The sequence below is a fragment of the Rhinolophus sinicus genome, chromosome X (genome assembly GCF_036562045.2).
Source record: "Rhinolophus sinicus isolate RSC01 chromosome X, ASM3656204v1, whole genome shotgun sequence".
NCBI classification, from domain to species: Eukaryota; Metazoa; Chordata; class Mammalia; order Chiroptera; family Rhinolophidae; genus Rhinolophus; species Rhinolophus sinicus.
In genome coordinates this window covers 10,000,718-10,014,924 of record NC_133768.1, presented here as the reverse complement: position 1 = coordinate 10,014,924, position 14,207 = coordinate 10,000,718, and the positions used below count along the sequence as shown (strand labels likewise).

General features: G+C 38.7%; 1 pseudogene; it reads right to left on the bottom strand.

The window, feature by feature from the left end:
* Positions 1 to 463: 463 nt before the first annotated feature.
* LOC109455008 (deoxyuridine 5'-triphosphate nucleotidohydrolase, mitochondrial) lies at positions 464 to 915 on the bottom strand (annotated as a pseudogene).
* Positions 916 to 14,207: the final 13,292 nt, after the last annotated feature.

Below are 14,207 nucleotides of genomic sequence, written 5' to 3'. Positions count from 1 at the left end.
CCATCTTCCTGACTGCTTGGTACCGTGTTTCCCCAAAAATAAGACCTAACCAGAAAATAAGCCCTAGCATGATTTTTCAGGATGACATCCCCTGAACATAAGCCCTAATGCATCTTTTGGAGCAAAAATTAATATAAGACCCGGTCTTATTTTCGGGGAAACACGGTATCTGACTGATAACTGTCCGGGACCAATCCTAGGGCTAAGAGTGCAGGACTGATAATTCTCAAGAATGTACTTTTTACTATAAGAACTTTAAACTTTTCTTTCTTCTTTGGAACACTTTTTTGCCTAGCTGTGTTCCCAGTGTGCAAACTCTAAGACCCTTGAATAAATCTCTACCATTTATTTCTAACAAAGTCTCCATACTTGTTGAGTTCATCTGACAATATTTTTAAAGCAAAAACTCTTTATTTTTACGGGAAAAAGTACATTTTCTCATTTTCTATTCTTAGCACAAATTTTAATTCTTTCCAGTGGAACCGAAACTTCCTGAACCCCTTTCAGTGTCATCTAAAACTTGAACTTCCTCTGTTTCTGGATAAAAATCCATTCACAAATGAGCTGTGCAATTCAGTCACTCTCTTTGACTTCAAACTTTTCTTTGCCAAAATTAAACAGTACAACAATATTTCCTCTGTAATTTTCATCTATGACACCAGCTCCTACATCTATGAAGTGTTTTGCAGCTTAGCCAGATGTGGAGCTACTCTTCCCTGACACCCAGAAGGAAGGGCTATCTGAATAATGTCAGTTTTCACAAGGGTTTTCTCCATAGGTGGCACTCTGTAATCATAGGCACAGGACAGGTCATAGCCCACCGCCCTCATAGAACCTGTGGTCAGGACAGTGGCCAGGGATGTTGGAGAGCCCAGCGAAGCACAGCTGCATGCCACCTTCCTCCACAGCTGGACTTGCTTGCTAAGGGCTCGTTTGACAATGTTAAAAGAAGAAAAATACTACATCTTGGAATTGAGGCAATATAAAAATTCAAAAGGAGAAAAATCCATATGTATGAAGACATTTACAGCAGTTATTCATAATTTAAAAAAACAGCATTTGCATCCAATAATAAGGAAATGATTAAATTGATATATATATATATATAATGTATAAATATAATGGGATGTAAGTTATTAAAAATTTATGATAAAAATGTAAAATCAAGGGAAAATGTTTCTAAAATAATGTTACATAATATGCAAAATTTATAAATGTATAATATTTATTATAATATATATAGTTTGATATATATATATATATATAGTTTGATAAACTTAACAACAATATGTCCATATGGATAAAAGTTTGAAAGAACTCCAAACAAATGAAAATCATTATGTTGTTGAAATATTGGAATTATGTGTGCATTTTAGTTCCTCATATATTTTAAAAGCACTTTAATCACAAAAAAAGTTCCCACAAACATTTCTATCTTGATAGTCAATCTCTTCCCTGTTTTTCGTTGGGTGCAGTTTTCTCCCTTCCTTGGCAAAACGGGTAATTTAGGTATTTAGCTGGACAATCAGGAAGAAGGCACTTTGTGAATTTTTGGTAAAGACATGTAATGTGTTTACACAATCACTTCCATTCTGTTTCATGAGTAAAAAGTATAATTATGTAGCCATTGAGTGCTAGAGCCAATGAAGCAATCATCTCATCTGTACCCAAGAATCCTGCTCTGGCTTGTAGGAACTACATATTTTCCAGGGAGGGGATGGTGAGAAGGCAGCACCCTGGTCACTGGTAACAAAACTCAGCATCTTTGCGACGCTGGTACTTCTCTTTGACCTGGTGCTACACCTCTGTCAGAATTCTAATTTCAGTCTAGGAATTAATAGGAATTTCCTGTTTAAAACAATGACAGCCCTGAAGTATTTATGTCTGGTTACATTATAGCATGGAATAAATATATATGGACATATCAATCATGGAGTTTACACAAATGACCTGCCTATGAAAACTCCAACTATGAAAACCCAATACTTAAGCAGGTAAAACATATTCAGGGCCAAGAGTCACCTCCCATTTTCATCTCTCGCTCCATAAACCCACTCAAACTAGCTTCTGCCCCACCACTGCATGGAAATGGCTCTTGCCAGAATATCAGTAACATCCTGATCTTACATTTAAAAACTATTTTAAACAGTTTATTTTGAAATAATTTCAAATGTATGGAAGATATGCAAGAATAACACAAAGAACTCCCATACACCCTTTACTCATCCTCACCAGTTATTAACGTTTAACTATATATATATTTTTTTTTCTCTCTCTGTCTCTCTCTCTCCCTCACGTGTATATGCATCCCTTAACTTGGTGACACTTCGGTATTTTCTAACATCAACGCCATTCTCTAATGTCATCACAGCGCAATTCTCAAATTTAGAAAACTTAATAGTAGTACATATAGTACTATTATCTAGTATGTAGTTCTAATTTACATTTGCTCAAGTCTCATTAAGTTTTTAAGTGAACCAATTTATTTTTATTAAAAGATTTTTGAAGAAACAAAAGAGGTTAACATTTGAATTTTAAAAACATTTTCAGTGCTTTTAAATCATATTTACAACAATTATTCATAGTTTCTCATTTAATTAATTTTTACACTCACCATCAGGACTTCTACCATGCACTTCTACTTCAAAAGTCTTCTTTTTGATTAATCTTTCAGTCGTTTACAGTACATCTGTCTGAATTTTCTCAGACAAGGTGAAATCTTCAGAGCCTACACATAAATGAGAATTATTTCTGTGGATTTCACATATGACTTGATATAGAAGTACTGAGTCAAACATAGCCTCTCCCTTCAAAATATGATACATTCTGTCTTGTGTATCATGTTACTCTGTGACACTCAGGAGAAGCCAGATTTTGTATGTTGTGGATAATCTTTATCTTTGAAATTTAAAACATTAGCTGTTCACATGCAGGTACTGAACAATTTTTGTCAATTTTGCTTTTGTCAGTTTTGCTTGGGTAATCTCACCTGAAGAAACGTTTCTCTTTGACTCAAGGAAACTATATTCTGTTCTCCAAATATTGCTTCTTTTCCATTTGTTCTGGAAGTTTCCTTTAGACATTGGAAGTCTATTCTCTTTCTTATCTGTTTTTCTTAGGCTGCTCAGGTCTTAGGATAAAAGTGTTTGTACTTTAAATTTGAATCTTCCAAGTACAGTTCATCTTCTGGTGAAAACTGGAGCGCCCTGCCAGCAGTTAACAATAGGATCTGCAGCTCTTTTTTCCTCCTTCTAACGCACAATCCAAATAAAATGTGTGCAAGTCACATAAGGAGGTAACATTTTTGAGGCTGTTTATTTAGTAGAACAAGGTAGGGATTGGGTTGCCAACCAAATTTCTTTGGATATGGAAATTTCAGTTGCTTCTAACAGATGTGACCACCTCCAGATACATCCGGACAGGCGAGCAGGTTTCGCGCAGGCGCACAGGAAGAAGGCCGTGTTGCCCACGAGCGAGCACGTGAGTTGCTGTCGTGAGGGATGTCGTGCGTGCGTGATGTCATGCGTGCGTGCAGTCGAGGTGCGCGCAAGCTCAGGAAATGGCAGGAACATGAGTCCGTTGTCTCTAGAGCCCTTGAGGTGTTACCCAGCTGTAGCAGCCCACCTAACAACGTGCACCAAAACTGATCAATTTTCTGAATTAATTTAAATATTAGAATAACCAATCGGTACTCAAACATTAATTAGAATGCATCTCAATTGAGGTGATTTTTGTTTTTTTAACTTTTATGTTCAGGAAAAAGAATGGATGTTATGACTAACAAAGTTCTTAGAGATTTATTTCTAAAAGCATTTTTCAGGTGACATTAACATGCCAGTGTGGATTATTTTCCAAATAGTAAACAGTGAAAATATATTACTGTTATTGGGGGGAAATAACACTTTAGTTTTTAAAGTACAGTACAGCAGGTTTTCAAATAACATTTTGTTCAATGCCAATTTGTTGTAACATTGATGAGAGGAAAGAAAATTGATTCCTGGCAGCGGCCACCATCTGTGTGGAGTTTGCACATTCTTCCCAGGTCTGCGTGGGTTTTCTCTGAGGATTCTGGTGTCCTCCCACATCCCAAAGATGCCTATGTGAGGTGAATTGGAGTGTCTCCATTGTCCCATTCTCCAGTGTCCTGTGATGGAAGGGTGTCCTGTCCAGGTAGGTCCTGTCTGGCGTCCTGAGCTACCAGGACAGGCTCTGGCCACTCATGCCCCTGAACTGGAATAAAATGGTTGGAAAATCATTACCTTAACTTGTTTTTATTCATCTTTCTTAAATAAAGTATAGCTCACATTTATTTCAATGCTTCATATTAGAAGTGTTTTGGGTCTTTGTTTAGAAGTTTGGTGATGATTTTGTGACCAAAAATATGCCATAGGAACTTAACTCTTGTTCTAGCCTCAGGTCAAACTTGGTCTGTTATACCTTGTTTGTTTCTCTTAAAGTTGCAATTTTCAAGAACCTGGCGATGATGTTAAGTGAGGACTTACTACATAAATCCTTACTAGTAAAGGTAAAATTATGATATAACAATTAAATCCAAAATCTCAGTGGCATTAAAAAAATAAAAAATTACTTCATTTTCATGTAAGGTCCAAAGGGGGTATTTCTGATAGGCAGTGATGTTCTTCCTAGTGGTAATTCTGGCACCCAGGCTTCTTCCGTCTTTTGGTTCTGCCATTTTCAACATATGGCCTCCAAGGTCATGGGGAAAAGGGAAAGAGTATGGAGGATATAGCTGGGAGGACTTTAATAAGTCCGGCCTGGAATTCATCCACTTTACTTCTGTCTGCATCTCATTGACCAGGATGCAGTCACATGACCACACCTAACTGCAAGGGCAGCTGGAAAATGTGGGTGCCCAAGAGGAAGAGGAGAGGTGTTTGATCAACAGCTAGCTGGTCTATGCCAAGACGATTTGATTTCTGTGTCTCCTTTATCAACTCCTATAGGCCTCACAAGTGAACAGTCATGGTCATAATCATGAACACACACCACAAAAGACTTAACTGTCAAAACAAAAACCTTATTGAATTAATGCATGGCGCTTACTAAAGTATGAAACAAAAGGTTGAAAAACAGAATGAGTTTTTAAGTTTGTACCAAGTCGAATAGAAAGTAAATTAAAATACTCTTGTTTATTGAGACTTGTAGCTAATTCAAATTTTGCTAATGCAAATTTTGACAGAAAACTGTCAATTTAATTCGTACTTGAAAAATCAGAAGAGTTGATTTGTACTGTGGATACTAAGAAGTGCTGTGGCATAAATAAACTTTGTCACTTAATTCTTGACAAAGGCAGCCTGCCCAAAGAAAGTCACTGAAGTGGAGGCAATGAAATGTGATTGTGATTGAGTGACTCAGCTGGGGGTTGTGGAATCACAAGACTGAGGAGAGAAGGGACTGTGTAGGAGTAGAGTTATGTGATTAAATCTAAGAAGTAGCTGGCTAGTTCCAGAGCAGTTGATTTGAAGGTTTTTTGGGTAAATGTAGTGCCAGAATTTTGTGGGGAAAAAGAAGGGTCTAGAAAAACAGGCCTTATATAGCTGTAGCCAGATGGAGTGACAAAGGTGGAACAGAATTGTTTCTTTTTTGTCTGTGTCATGGGTAGCATATCCACTGAATTCCTAAACCTGCAAACACCTCTCTGTTTATGATGAATGAGGTCAGGGAATCTCATGGGCTGTGAGTAAATGAAAGGAAGTGTTTGGAAAGTTTTCTTATTTCCTCTTGTAGCGTCATCTGCAGACACCTTTGTGTGAGGTGAATTAATAAGGCAGCCTTTTCTGAAAGAGGAGGCACACATTACTGAGCATAGAGCAAGGACCAGGTCCTCTGCTAGGCACTTACACATGTTATCTTTCATTATCAAGGAACTAACTTGCTAATTTTATTTCTTTTACAAATTTTTTTGATTGTGCTAAATGAATATGTCAAACCACATTAAACAATAGCAATTTTGGAGGGTGTGGGGTCAGAGTCCCAGAAAGCAGTTTCCAGGCTCTCGGCCTCACGTGGAAAGGTGCTGGCTCGGTTATTACATGGCCATCAGCTGTAATCAGATGGCCATCCGCTGTGGCTGGGTGGCCATCAGCTGTTGCCGGTTAGCCATTGGCCACTGATATAACTGCCGTGGCTACGCTAGGGGTTTGGTTGGTTGGTTGGCAGAGAAGTGGATGGCAGATTGCGCATCGTGTGGAGCCTGCTTCCTGTATCTCCAATCCTGCTGCCAGCGAGACTATAGTGGTATGAACTCCCTTATCCATGGCCCCATTGGTGTTCCTTTTTGGCCTCACCTTATCCTTTGTTCTTGTGTGGGGAGTGGGAACTGAGACCCTGCATGATAGAAGGATAGCCTCCATCCTTCTCTAAAAGTGATAGGAGGTAGTTTGCAAAAGATCCATATATTCAGAGATATACAAAATTAAACTTGCGGGTAAAAATATTAAAATAGGTTGATTCGGATTAAGCAGTTTTTGCTACTACCTGGAGTTACTTTCTAAAGAATTCATTAATGACTGTAAAACATTTTGAAGAAAGTTATTGCCCAGGCTCTATTTATTTCTTCATTTTGGACTAGGCACTAAGTTTATAAGAGACTAAAAAAGCATGGTCATTGCTTGTCTGGAGTCTTCAACTTGGGGAGGAAAAACAGTGGTCTTTAAGCCTTGGAATCACTTGCGGAATCTTAAAAACTGCTGATGCCTGAGTCTCACCCCGAGATTGATGTAATGAGCCCAGGATGTGCAGCCCAGATGGAGACCCTTTGCAAAAGGACATGTAAGAAGTATCTGGAGCACAGGGGAGAGGAGGAGTAGCTGCCCCGAGGGCAATAGGATATGAAGGCTTTGAGCTAAGATTTGATGGATGAGTAGGAGTTTCCCAGGCACAGAAATCAGGGGAGTCATTTTGAGAAATGGTATCTGTGAAGGTCTAAAGACAGGAGAGAGCGTGGCATTTGGGGGGTGCTGCCCTTGATGAGTATTGCTGGCATGTGACAGGTAATGGGCAAGGGTGGGGGGAGATGAGTCAGAAGCCAGATCACAGATGCTGTTTAGTCTAGGTCAAGGTTTACTTCCTACGTAGTGGAGAGCTAGTGAGGAATTTTGAGCAAGATGAGATCAGAGACTATCAGGAGACCATTTGGCTAAATAATCAAATCCCCTGTGTGCTTTTATACTCTGTTTCACCCTCAGATAAAGGAGACAAAGTCCTTTAAAAACTGTCTCGTACAGAAACGGAGGACAGTAGAGTGAGTTTGGATCTGTATTAAATTCTTTTGGTTGAAAATGTGACCGTTATATGGGCAGGAATCTCATGAGATCCAAGAGGTTTGTGGGATTCATGGAGTGTAGGCTTCAATAGAGGAGAAGGCCATTAACCCAGTAAGCCTTAAATGTAACAGGTGCAGGAAGTGGCAGTGGGAAAGCTTCTTGTCTATTCTTTGACAAAACTGTTAAAATGTTTACCCAGGAGTCACGAACTTTTCCAGGGGACACTAACAAGTTTCTTAATCTTTGGCGCCGGGGAGGACTATTTTAAAGTGTTTGAAGGTCATCCTGTACCTTTGCTGGCTGGGTAGGGTGAACATTCAGATTCAAAAGTTTTAAGGACCTGACTTCGATGATTACCACCTCCCCCCCAAAAAAAAAAACCAACACAAACACACACACATTATAAATGATCCATATAACTCCTGCTTCAAATGTAGAGGCAGAAGAATGGAAAGAACAATTAAGGATGGTCTTGCCTCTAAGGAGGAGTCATGTATTGTCACTGTCACTTTCACAGAGGCAAAAGAACGAAAACACGCTTAAGGATGGCCTTGCCTCTAAATTGGAGTCATCCATTGGCACAGTCACTCTCAAGCTGAGCAGGGAAGAAATCACACCCACAGCATTTGCTAAATAAGAGCAAAGAAAATTATCATGCAATTCATGTATCTCCCCTCTCTGTCTGCCATGTGAGGCCCCTTCCCAATCCAGCAAATAGATTTGTTATATATCAGGCAGCCAGTACCATGAAGTTAATCCGAATGATAAGGCTTTTTCTGTCACTTTAACATCTTTAAAAATAATGACTATTTTATTTTCTAATTTTCCTCCCTAAACCTAGAATTTTAAAACTGAAATCAATGCAAGAAAAAAAAAAATCATATTTAAATTGAAGGGGGAGGGGACGATTAGAATATGAGAGGAAATGATGCCGTTGCCTGGAGATGAGCCCTGGTTGACCCTCTGATGTCCCCTTCAGTGACAGGACACGGGCATGCGTTACTCCAGCTTATCAAGTATTAGTCTGGATTTGAACATTTTTCAAAGGCAGTTCTGAGGTGCTGGAGGCCAGCCTCTCCCACATAAGTACAAATCCATATTCAATTATAGCACAGGCTAGTTCTAGATCTTATGCTTATCTGCCCGAGTTCTCAAATATTTGCAAATATGACATTTACAAAGAGCTCATGCTACTTTTTTTCTGTCCTCCAACCTGAAGGTAAACTTGTTCCTGATAATAAATTTGTTTCAAAATGTTCAGATCCTAGAATAATCCAATCAGGGATGCACATTTGTGTAAGTATTTGAAGGAGATAGAATTGGTGGGAGAAAATGAACTGGGATTGAGGATAGAATTATCCATGTTAAATTTTAAATCTCAAGAATGTTCCAGAGAGAATAGAGAAGCTCTTTGGTACTCTCTGAAGCAGGGTAGCTAACCTTTCCTAAGATAGCCACCTTTCTAATACCTCAGAATTTTCACAAGGGACCTTGGAACCTTCACGTGATGGACAGATTCAATAAAAAGCCAAACTGCTGCACTTAGAGACCATTTCAGCCTTTGTTCAGCATGCAGATCATAAATGAATTTTCTTCCGACACCTGGATGACGTGAGTATTGACGTACAACTTATTCCTAGCAGAGTGTTTTCCTTCCTCCTGCCTGCCCCCATGGGCTTTTAGCTCAAAGTCTGCTTCCTGAAAATGTCATTTTCATTTGTCCCCAGAAATGTCATTTTCATTTGTCCCAAGAAATTACACCTTTTACCCTTGCTTTTCCAGGATTAAATATCCTATCTGTTGATTCGTTTTTCCAACAAACAGTGAAGGAGTAGAAGGTGCTGGACTTTTAGGAAGGATCACAGGGTCTGGAGACCTGAGATCCAGAACTTCATGGTAGCTCTGCAGCACTGGGTGTGATGGGACAATGACTCTTATTTATGTATTTATACCATTGCCCCTTAACACACACACACACACACACACACACACGCACGCACGCACACACACTCGCTATAGCTTACAATAAAAATACATAAAATTTGTTTTACGCAATAGCAGTAGAGAACTAAAATGGTACAAAGGCAGAGAAGCCAAATACGTAAGCCACAAAGGTTAATTTAATTACTGTCAATAAATGGAAAACTTAATGTGGGCAAAAATGTAAGCAGAACAGTTATACATAGCCCTTCCTCATTTACAGAGGCAGTTTCTCTTAATGCTAAAACCTAAGCTCCTTATTCAGGAGACCTTGAACTATACATTACACAATGATCACCATTTTACAAAGAAATAAAAAATATTACGATCAAATGGCTTCTAGGCCCAAATATAGGCCAAGAATAGACTCTAAAATGGAAAAATTCATGGGATCCATGGGCTTGGACGAAAGAGAATTTCACCCTTATTTTCATTAACCTTTAATTGACATTTGTCAGCATTTTCTTCCATGGCGCATGGAGCCCGCACAGAGTTTTAGCGATACCTATAAATTTGCCACCAAAAAAATTACAGATATGTATTTTTTAATCACAGTAGAGTTGTCGCAGATAGCTCAAAATTTCATTTGTCTCATTGCTACTATGAAAGTACAATTACTATTAGACCGCAGGCAGCTCATTTGAATTGCTTTAATTAAGAAGCATATATGTTGCTCTATTGAAATATTTTGAGAACTGAATTTGAATGTAAGTGGTTTTCTTTGTTGACCCGTGCGTTTTCTTTATAAATTTAAATGCTTACTCTGAGAAGAGTCCTATGAGCTTTACGGGACCACCCCTGGGCTCCATAGCTTGGAAAGAGGTCAGACACCTCCTCCAAGGAGGTAAGAGGCTAACCTAAGTAACACGGTACAGAACTTTTTGATGATCTAACTTGATGGAAGGATAGGCTTAGAAAACCTAGAAGGGAGATAACATAACATGGCTCTTAAATTATAAACGTCTTTCTGCTCAGAAATCCCGTATATCCGCTCAAATTATGAAGAGTAATCAGTGAGTGAAATTCAAGGGGCCATATGCCCACCCTGCTTTTTAAATTGTATCCTATTCATTGAGTGACTAAAAATCGAACGTTTTGCTTTGCCTGCATGAGCATGGGCTTTGCCATCTTGATCTGAAATCATTTCCTTCTGAATTAAGATCTCAAGGGGCAACCAATCAGCTGAATTATGGAAAAAATGGTCCCAGACTGGGCCAGATCTTGATGTTATCTATTATAGTATTATAAGCCATCTTGGGTCTCTTACTGTTTCTCTAATCCTCTAGAGTATCCTTCAGCTGCATGCTGGCACCCATTCAGAAGACTGGAATGTACCAGCGCTCCTGTTTACATGGCCCTCTTCCCATCAAATCACCTGAGAATGCCCTGCTCCAGCATCTGCCGGGAGCCAGACTTTCAATACTTTTATCATTGAGCATTTTTCCAGCATCAAACATTCTTGGTCTCTTAAAGTACAGTACTCCTGGCTCTATCCTATTTAAGGATGCAGGAAATATTTAAGTACCTTTTTATTAAAATATAACATATAACAGAGATTTAAAAAATGTACAAGTTATATGTGGAAGCTCAATGGATTTTTACAAAATGAACATACCTGTGAAAACAGCACCCAGATGGAGAAACTGGGTATTACCTACACCCCAGAAGCTCTATTGTGGCCCCTTCCTGTCACTTTGTCACCCCACCAACAGTAACCACGAGGCTGATTTCTAATAGCAGATTTGTTTTGCCTGATTTTTCGTACTTTATAGAAATGAAATCATCAAGTATTGCATTCGTATCTGGCTTCTTTCGCTCAACATTATGTTTGTGAGATTCACATTACTGGAAAATTTTAAACTCGAAAGTTCAGTTCTTGTTTATCCCTTTTGAGGGTTAGTATATGGTATGGAGAGAACAAAAATATTTCTTTTAGAAAAGTTAACTCTCAAGGGACCTAAGAATCCAGCCCTCATAGTTTAGATAACACTCTGTTTTATTTGTTCTCTGTTTTCTTTTTCTTAGAAATAGTGTTCTGGTTATAATTCTGTTTCCTGTCAAGAGTTCGGGTTGAATACAATAAAGCTGTGGGCTTGGGTTTGCTGAATGCCTTGCAGAGAAATTGTATCTGAACCCTTGAAAACAATTACACTTAGAAGTTAGATTTTACTGTCATTTAAAGCCATCCAGAACATCATTGTCTGCACATGTAAAGTAAACCAGGATGTTTTAAATATATTACTTGTTTACAATGTTTTCCATTGCTGCTTTTCTGTGTTATATGCTTTAAAATGTGGTTGAACAGAGTCAACATGGTACAGTGGGGGAAAACTGAACAAGGGATAAATGACAAATTTTTGTCCTGAACACAGGCTCCTACAGCTGTGTCACATCATCTCTGAGCCTCCATTGCTCCTCTCTCAGACCTGGTTTGAAGTCAGAGTGAGATAATGTGTAAGAAAGCCTTCACACGCTGTAGTGTCACACAGTTGCAAGCCATCCCCACATCACTGTACTCTCTCATTCCACACTAGCTTTTCGTATTTACAGTAGATTTTATTCCTTCTGGCTCACTACCACTTCTTTTCCGTGCCTTTCTGTCTGCTCGATCGCCCATTTTCCTTTCCTACCCATCCTTCAAGGCCTAGCCCAAAGTCCAACATTTTCAGGAAGTCTCTGTCATGTGTGCCCACTCCTTTCTCTCTCTTCTTTGGACACCTATTGGCCCCATGGTCAAGGTGACACTCCTTTGCTTGATATTCCCTGTTTGTTTTGTTTTCTCAAATACATTATAAATTCCATGGGAAAAAATGTCTTGGGGGGAGGTCTGCCAACTTAAAAAGGATGTGTTAGGCATTTCAGGCATAAAGTTGATTTCTTATGAGTTTTTTTTAAAAGAAGGGATGAAATCAGTGGCGTGCTGGTAAAAGCCTTGATTTGTAGCATTTGCTAATTCCCATGGTTTAAATACCAGGGGTGCCAAAAATATATATACACGTGACTTGTATTCATCTTTTGTTATCAGTATACATTATCACACTTTTAATATAGCTTTTTTCCTTTCTTAAAATGTGTATACATTTTTTCGGCACCCTCTATGCTTCCACTATGGCTGATTTCCACCAATGTGATGTAAATCAGCTCACAAAATTTCTGAATTTTTAACAAGCAGCTCTTATGGGCCAGTGTGAGTTGGTTCCAGTACCCCAGCAGACAAAATGCTATAAATAAGAAATCTCTTTTAAATAAACGTTATAACCTTCCTCCTGAGTCATAAGAAAATCTGATATTTGATTGGGTAAAAGTCATTCTGTTACTTCCTAATCTCCCCAAAGAAGGTTGGATGTGAACATTTTGCAAGAAGTAGATTTACATGGACAGATGCTAGAAGCCAATGCCTAATTTTTCAGAAGCATCTTGCTCTGTCTGTCAAGTATGGCAAACACCATAAAATGATTCATCTGTGTCGTGTATGACTTGGTGTCACCTTAGTTAAAAATGCTGCTCTTCTAACCACAGAACTGTGCTGCAATTTTAATTTTAAATATGCAAATCTTCTCACAGTGGAAAATGTACTACTCCCAACCTGTTGAAGCTTTGAGTTGAAGGTTCCGAATCGGTGAGGTGCCTGAGAATGGTCTTGAAGCTGTAGGGAACTGGCTAGACCTCTAGGGTGTCATGCGAGGGAGGTCAGGGTATCAGGGAGACTTCCTGAAGAGAAAGGTACTGCAGAGCAACCAAAGACCCTATATCTTCCTTGAATGTTTTGAGAGACTATGTACTAAAGTCTCAACAATATGCTTAAAGTCTTCCAGTAATCATCCGGCTGGCATAAAAATACATTCTCTTAAATAACTATATGAAGTTCATTTTTAAACAATCCATTGCTATGTAGAGAAAGTAAGGTGGTTTAGTAAGGTCAGAAGAAGATTCTCTAAAGCCACAAATAAGATTTAACCAAGATTTAATAAATGTGAACTTTTTACCTAGCTTCAAGCCTGATCTTTGGAGGGTTATTATCTCTAGGTCACAAGGAAAGAGTGAGGTGAATGCATACAAGCATCTGTACGAAGGCCATATTAAGGATAATTGAATTATGCAAGTTCTAGCTGGGCCCTGATCCTTTGTTTGCTAACCAAGGCAGAACTAGGAACTGACCTGCATACCAATCATTTATTTTCTTGAATTAAAAATGAACTCACTGTACAAAAGTACAGCTGGTTTGGGGGTGGGGAGGTGGATCAAGGGAATGATGCAAATGGTTTGCATTCAAAGGACCTCTGTAAACAATGAACAGCAATTCTCTAGAACTGCAGAACTCAACAAAAGTAAAGTATGAGGACACTTTTGGTGGAAACCACAGGGGTTGGAGATGTTGAAGTCCTAACTGACAGTACTTCAGAATGTGATCCTTATTTGGAAATAGGATCATTGCGGATGTAATTAGTTAAGATGAAATCATACTCAAAAATCTTCAACAAATACTAGCAAACCTAATTCAACAGCACAGTGAAAGGATTATATACCAGAGTGGTTCAACATATGAAATGTAATCAATGTATTGTAACCCATTAATAGAATGAAGGACAAAAACCACATGATCGTCTCAATTGATTCACAAAAGCATTTGACAAGATCCACCACCCTTTTATGATAAAAAGAGTCAACACAGTAGGAATAGAAGGAAACTACTTCCACATAATACAGGCCATATGTGAAAATCCCACAGTTAACATCATACTCAACGGCATTAGGAATAGAGACAGTGGAAATGTAATGGCTGTGTGCGATGTCAGAGGGATAGTGGATAAGGGGAGGGGTTGTCACTGTGTGAGGGATATAAATGATAAACACCTATTACATTGTTCTGTGCACCTGAAACTAATTTAAAAAAATGTTATAAAAAATTAAATAAGTGAGTCATGGGGATGTAATATACAG